Source organism: Leptonychotes weddellii, chromosome 2 (assembly GCF_054177405.1).
Source record: "Leptonychotes weddellii isolate Sample4059 chromosome 2, ASM5417740v2, whole genome shotgun sequence".
Lineage (NCBI taxonomy): Eukaryota > Metazoa > Chordata > Mammalia > Carnivora > Phocidae > Leptonychotes > Leptonychotes weddellii.
The window spans coordinates 156,142,510-156,150,044 of record NC_138370.1 but is presented as its reverse complement, the minus strand read 5'-3'; positions in this window follow the sequence as shown (position 1 = coordinate 156,150,044).

Sequence of the window (7,535 nt, the reverse complement as noted above, 5' to 3'; positions counted from 1 at the left end):
ACATAACTTTTCTTAAAACTGTGATCCAAATGGACTTTGAAAACTGGGATCATGTGGAGGAGGAGAGGGAGAGGGAGAGAGAGAATCCCAAGTAGAATCCCCCCTGAGCGAAGAGCCAGATGAGGGGCTCAATCCCACACCCTGAGGTCATGACCTGAGAGGAATCAAGAGTCGAACACTTAACAGACTGAGCCACCCAGGCTCCCCTAAAACATCTTATTTCTTAAATTCCCACATAAATTAATAAATAACTGTTACTTAAAACATGTTTTTGTTTTTGTTTTTTTTCCTTGCAAAGCATTCTATTTTCTTAGTCTAGGCCTCACCTTTTCCAATTGTAAAACAATATAATTTTCATTTTAAAAAGTCAGAAATGTTGGTGCACCTGGGTGACTCAGTCAATTAAGTGTCTGCTTTTGGCTCAGGTCATGATCCCAGAGTCCTGGGATCAAGCCCCGCATCAGGCTCCCTGCTTGGCAGGGAACCTGCTTCTCCCTCTCCCCCTGCTTGTGCTCTCTCTCTCTCAAATAAATAAATAAAATATTTAAAAATAAATAAGTAAAAATAAAAATAAAAAGCCAGAAATGTATGTTCAAAAACATTCATAATCTTACAAAATTGCAACAAACATAACATTCTCGATCATCTCTTTTCCCAGCTGCTGCCTAAATGATTGTCAACCCAAATAAATGTCTGAAGCACCTGGAGGATAGAGCCACCTGCTTAAGTGTATTTTACACTGCATATTTAATAACTTTTTGTACCATTTTTTTCAGAAGGATTATAAAGCAAAAAGGTTCTCATTTAATGCTTTTGAAAAGTGGATACTGTAAGTGTGATAAAAAGCCATACAGTGCATTTATTTGTAACATCTGCACAACCAAGGTCAGGTCTATTTGTTTACCCAAAAAAAGAGGCAAATCTATGCACAGTTCATTGTACTGGACTCTCTAATGCCCAATTCTGATCCCTGCCAAGATCTGATTGATTGTTCTATTAATATATCCGAGGCAAAAATGAAGACTAAATCAAGCAATCCAGAACCAACTTAGTCATGCTACAGAGACATGGCCTAAAAGCTAAGAAGCAAAATCTTTTGCTAAGCTTGGCTGAGTACCTACTGACTGCCTGCTAAATCACTGCTATCTTTGTGAGTTAGACAGTTTTTGGGGAAGTGGTAAGGAGGACTCAGAGAATGGGGTAGGTGTGTTGCTGGGGAAAGGGACCAGAAAGGTCAGGGAGCCATGGTTGATATGTGTTAGTGGTATCTGAGCTTGCATTCACAGGTATTACTCTATATGTGACCTGCGTTTCCTATTATGAGATGTTTTGTCTTTCAAGTTATTGCCCCCCAGAAACTTTTTTAAAATCAAAGTACATTGAAGTAAAATGATAGATTATCAGATTTATTTGTCAATGATCAGTAAATCAGGAAACAGAAATGTTCTTAGGGACAGGATATGTTGCCAAGTTAAAAGAGCACATTTCATTGTTTAGCTTACCAAAACTTTCTGCTGCTTTTAAGTTTGTTAATCATGTCACTATTACTGAAATTTGCTTTCTTCTTAACTTATGCACATAATCCCTTGATGGATTTTTTTTTTAAAGATTTATTTACTTATTTGAGAGAGAGAGAAAGAGAGAGAGAGCATGAGTGGAAGGGGCAGAGGGAGCAAATCTTGAGCAGACTCTGTGCTGAGCAGGAAGCCCTATGGGGGCTCAACATGGAGCTTTATCTCACAACTCATGACCTGAATCCAAATCCAGAGTCGGATGCCCAACCCACTATTGGTTGGGCATCCGACTCTGGACAGGCACCCCCCTAGATGTATCTTATATGTTGTTACCTTTCCCCAATCCTATATAGCCTCCTGCCCTCTCCATCCATTTCAGGGTTTTGTTCTTAGAACTCTTCTGTTCTTCCTGTATAAGCACTTCCTAGAGGATCTTATCCATCTTAAGATTTCCAGTACAAAACATGTTAATCATTCCTAGATCTGTATCTCCCCCACAAAACTTGCTATGGGTCTAAAATCATATATCTAACTGCCTACTAAACTAAGTGAATCAAGACATCATTATCTCTCACCCTCCAATCCCACCCATCACCAAGTCCTTTTGCTTTTATTATCTTACAGAAGGCCTGCCCTTGCCCCCCTACCTACCTGTCCCTCATCCTTCTTTCCTCCAATCACAGAACTCTTCATTTTGATTCTTGCTTCTCTCTCAGAAGGCCACTAGAGTCTTCATTTACCTCTAGGCTTGAGCTCCTCAAATGTGTCCTCTTCAAACGATCTAGTAGGAGAGACAAATAATAAAATAAGTAAATATGTTAGAAGATGATAAATGCTATAGAAAAAAAGAGATCAGGGAAATGAGAAACACATGGTAGGGTAAAGCACCACTCATAAGATACCCCATAGGCTGACTACTACTTACCTTTTAATTTCACCCTTAAATTTTAATGTTTCACACCAAACTACTTTTTTCCCCTAGAATATACTTTGCTGTTTGTCACTCCTGCATCTCTGTTTATGCTGGCTCCTGGGCCACAAATATCCTTTTCCTCTTCACTCAAGAATTAATTTTCATTTAAGCATTATTGAACCTACCCTAGGTTAGTACAGTGTTACAACTTTCATGTTTCTTTTGTACTTTCTGAATTTCTCTAGCATGTAGTTAATACTTAAATTATTATTTTCAGTTGATTTTTCTTCTCTCTTACGAGACAATAGACTAGAATCAGACCTTGCTCATATTTGTCTCCCCAACATATTCAATGGTGATTGAATTATTCTCCCTGTGATTCTATTTCTATGATTCCATGACTGTTCATGTCCACTTCTTTTCATACTCACACATTCTTTCTTTCATATAGCACTTTTCTCTCTATTTGTAGCCCAGAAGAGTTGATTTAAGAGACCTTATATTTCTTTCTAGTGTTTTTCATTTCTGTGTGTTGTGGATAAATTTTCAGAGTAATGCTCTGAAATTAATCTTACATCCATTTCCAAATTCCTGGGATGGGATGAGTTGGGGGGGTTCACAAAGCCCAGAGAGCATAAACGATATGTGCAAACTTTGTTATTTTAAACAGAGAAATGGGGAATAGGAAAGAAGAAAAAAAAATGGAGAAATTACATCATGTCGAATCTACTCATGCTATATTCACTGTATCACAAAAAAGAGAGACTGCTGAAGAAAACCAATGAACTGATAATTAAGATAGATCACTGAGGAAAACAAGAAAAGAAAAACAAAATCAAACTTTGTGCCATAAAGATGGGTGGTCAAGGAGAGTACAATTTTAATTTTTTTCTTCAGATTACTTGAAGAGTGTCTCCTCACCACAATTTTTAAAGCAGTTTTTTAAAGATTTTATTTATTTGAGAGAGAGAGAGAGAAAGCACAAGAGAGGAGAGGGTCAGAGGGAGAAGCAGGCTCCCCGCTAAGCAGGGAGCCTGATGTGGAACTCCATCCAGGGACTCCGGAATCATAACCTGAGCCGAAGGCAGATGCTTAACGGACTGAGAGACCCAGGCGCCCTCCTCACCACAATTTTAAAACATTGTTCTATTTACATTATTTTAACTTAGGTTGTCTGATTTACTGCATCTTTTTCTACTTTATATGTTTACATATACATAACCTACTTTAAAAGCATATATATATATTTGTATATATACATATATATCGTTATTTTCTAAGTGCTAAACATATATTTTTAACATTAATAAATAATATGCTTTCAGCTATAAAAATAATTTTGATAATGGTGAACTTTTATTTTTAAAATGGTTGTAAGTTGGATATACTGATGGTTTAACAAACAGAGCAAATATTGCCGATAACTTAGTCATATAAATTAATGGACACTCCAGTTTATTACTGGTCATTGTAATTAATTACAGAAAACAAATAACCAAAAGGTAAATGTGAATTAATCTATAGTATCTCATTAAAAATACTTTGTCAAAGAAAAATAGTATCTTTCAAATGAAAAGTAATTGGAGCAATGAATTAGTCTAGGTTTTAATTAAAAATTGAAAATCCAGTATAAGGGTTACCTAATTTCACCAGCTAGAAAAACAGAGCACAATAAAATTTAGTTAAGCTGATTTAATATTTATATTTATTAATGAAGTGACATCTGGAACATTATGTTTGATATATAATCTGTAAATTAATTACAAATGAAGTACCTAAGAAGGTAGATATTTAAAAAGACATGTATGTATCATATATCATGTAATTTTGTTCACATTAATATGTTGTAAAATATCTGACAAAGCAATATAAAATGTTTTTTTAAAAATCTTAAGGATTAATAAATTGCATTACCCTGATACATAATACATAATTAGCGTAGATTCCAAATGTGAGCATTAATGTGTAGCCAGAGATTAGTTCTATTACATAAGTGAGTAGATATATTGAAATAACTGAAATACCTTTTACTTTCTAATATTTATCTCATGCTAGAAAGCAAGAAGAATTGTTTTTATAATGTTCTTAATTTCACACTGGCCTCTGGACATTTTCATTTGATATCTTTCCATATTTTCAGGTTCATCATCATCTCCCCACCCTCAAATCTTCTTTTCATTCCTCATACTACCTTTATTAATAAAATTTGATACTTCTAGAGCCTACATATTTTTCCTAACTGATACTTTGGTAAATGAGATTCCCATATGTTACATCCTTCAGTGACTCACCATCACTTATCAAAGAAATTCCAACTTCTTTTTAAAATTGTATTTGCATCATTTATAACTTAGTCTCAAACTGTCTTTATGGATTTAGCTCTCAAAACTATATAACAAAACTCTGTGGTGTAATCAAACTGACTACATGTTATTGCACAGAAATACAACTTTTAGATTCTAAGTTCAGCTTGTGCTCTTCCTTTATTCTGGTTTGAATGGAGACTTAACCTAATCTCTAATTTTATTTTTGTCAGGTCTCCATCTATCAAAATCCCACCCACACTTCAAGACCTGTTTCAAATTTCAACTCATCCACCAATCTTCCCTTTAACACCTGAGAAATAATAATTTCTTCTTCCACTCAATTCCTATAAGGCTATAAATGAATTATATTCCTGTAGACATTTTCTTAACACGTTTATACTGCATACCAACTATGGCCAAGAGACTGTTAAATAATACAAAGGATGCTATGGTTAAAAAAAAAAAAAAAAAGATATAGTCCCTGCTCTGAAGAATATTACAATCTAATGGAGATAGGAGGTAATTGTACAAATGACTGTGATATTAAAGAAAATGAAGAAGCTTCCCTAAGAAAAGTACATGGGGGCGCCTGGGTGGCTCAGTTGGTTAAGCGACTGCCTTCGGCTCAGGTCATGATCCTGGAGTCACAGGATCGAGTCCCGCATCAGGTTCCCTGCTCGGCGGGGAGTCTGCTTCTCCCTCTGACCCTCCCCCCTCTCATGTACTCGCTCTCTCTCATTCTCTCTCTCTCAAATAAATAAATAAAATCTTTAAAAAAAAAAAAAAGAAAAGTACATGAAAAATTCTGGGAGGATATTAAAAGCTACTGCTGAGAAAAGCTTTAGTTGTGATGACAACTGAAGTAGATTCTGAACAAAATGAAATAATTTTGGCAGTCCATGATAAGGTAGAGAATATTTCCAGTGAAATAACTATGAACCAAGGTATGAAGAGGAAAATACTCAGAGTATGTTCATGGATACAGTTACAGGCTGAACCTTTTCCTCTCCAAATTCTTATGTTGAAGTCCTAACCTTCAGCACCCTAAAATGTGACTGTATTTGGAGATGGGGCCTTTAAAGATTGAGCAATTAAGTTAAAGGGAGACTGTTAACATGATCCTAATCCAATCTGACTGGTGTCTTATAACAAGAGGAGACTTGGACATCCAGGGAGGCACTGAAGATTCACACCCCCAGAGAAAAAGCTACATGAGGACACAGTGAGAAGGTGGCCATCAACAAGCCAAGGAGAGAGGGTTCTATAGAAATCAACTCTACCACCTCCTCGAGCTTGGACTCCTACATTCCAGAACTGTGAGAAAATAAATTTATAGTGTTTAAACCACCCAGCATTTTCTTATGGCATCCCTAAAATTTAAAACAGTTACGTTATTCAATAATGCATATATACTAAGTAATGGAAGACAAAGCTGGACATATAGGTTGAGCTAATAATATAAATGGGTCAATTGGAATTACTGCATATAAAAGGACATTGTCTTGACTACTCAAACTACATACATTCTACTTCGTATGATTAATCTTAATCAAGTATGGTAATTAGATGCCTCTTTCTTGTCAATGATGAATTCATGGATGGGCAGTCCTAAGTCATTTTTGGCTAACGAGACATGAGGTAGCAGGAGTGCTTCTGGGGAAAGCTTCCCTATGGATAAGAGAGAACAGAGGCAGAGATAGTCACTTCTTTCTTCCTATGTTGCCTTGTCTGGGGCAACAAGAGACCTTACAGCCTGAGGATGTAAGAATTGCTGGCATAAAACAGCAAGATGATAATGTAACTGACCCACTGAATCAACCAACCCTGAGTTCTGTTCTACCTCTGACTTCCTATTAGGATAGTAAATTTTCTCACTGATTGGGACAAATTGAGTTTAGTGTTCCTTGTAGCCAAAAGCAACTGAAACAAATACTAGGCTGAGTTGAGTAGTATGTTCTATGGCCAAAGGTTAGTCATTAAAGAATTGTATTTAACTGTTTTAGTAATAGTGTAGGTAGGATTAGAGTGGAAAATGTCATGAAGTTGGGAGACCAGCTAAGAGACTAATTATCTTAATGAGATATAAAGATGTTTGAGTCTAAGAAGGTGACAAGATTCTGGAGAAGGTGATAGTGGTAGTGGAGAAGAGTATGTTGTGCGGTTTTGTTTTCCCTAACTCCTTTGTCATTATTCAAATTCAGGTGCTTATATTTTTTTTCCTGAATTACTGTAAATAATTTATGCCCTACCTTCAAGTTTTTTCTCTAACACTCACCCTATTTTTTCTGCCCTCCTAAAATTGGTTTACCATAGAGCTACTAGAATTAAATTATCTTTATAAGAATATTAATTCCACTCATGTTTTTTTAAAATCTTTCCATTGTTTTCAGAATAAAACCCAAATTACTTAGCATTCTATGTAAGACTTTTCATGATCTCTCTCTCTATGCCTTATCCTAACTCATTGTTATGGGTTTAACATTGTGCCAAGAAAGATATGCTGAAGTCCAATCCCCCAGTATCCCAGAATGTGACCATTTTGGAAATAAGGTTGTTGTAGATGTAATGAGTTAAAATGAGGTCACATTGAAGTAGGATGAGCACTGGGGCGCCTGGGTGGCTCAGTCGTTAAGCGTCTGCCTTCGGCTCAGGTCATGATCCCAGGGTCCTGGGATCGAGCCCCACATCGGGCTCCCTGCTCGGCGGGAAGCCTGCTTCTCCCTCTCCCACTCCCCCTGCTTGTGTTCCCTCTCTCGCTGTGTCTCTCTGTCAAATAAATAAATAAAATCTTTAAAAAAAAAA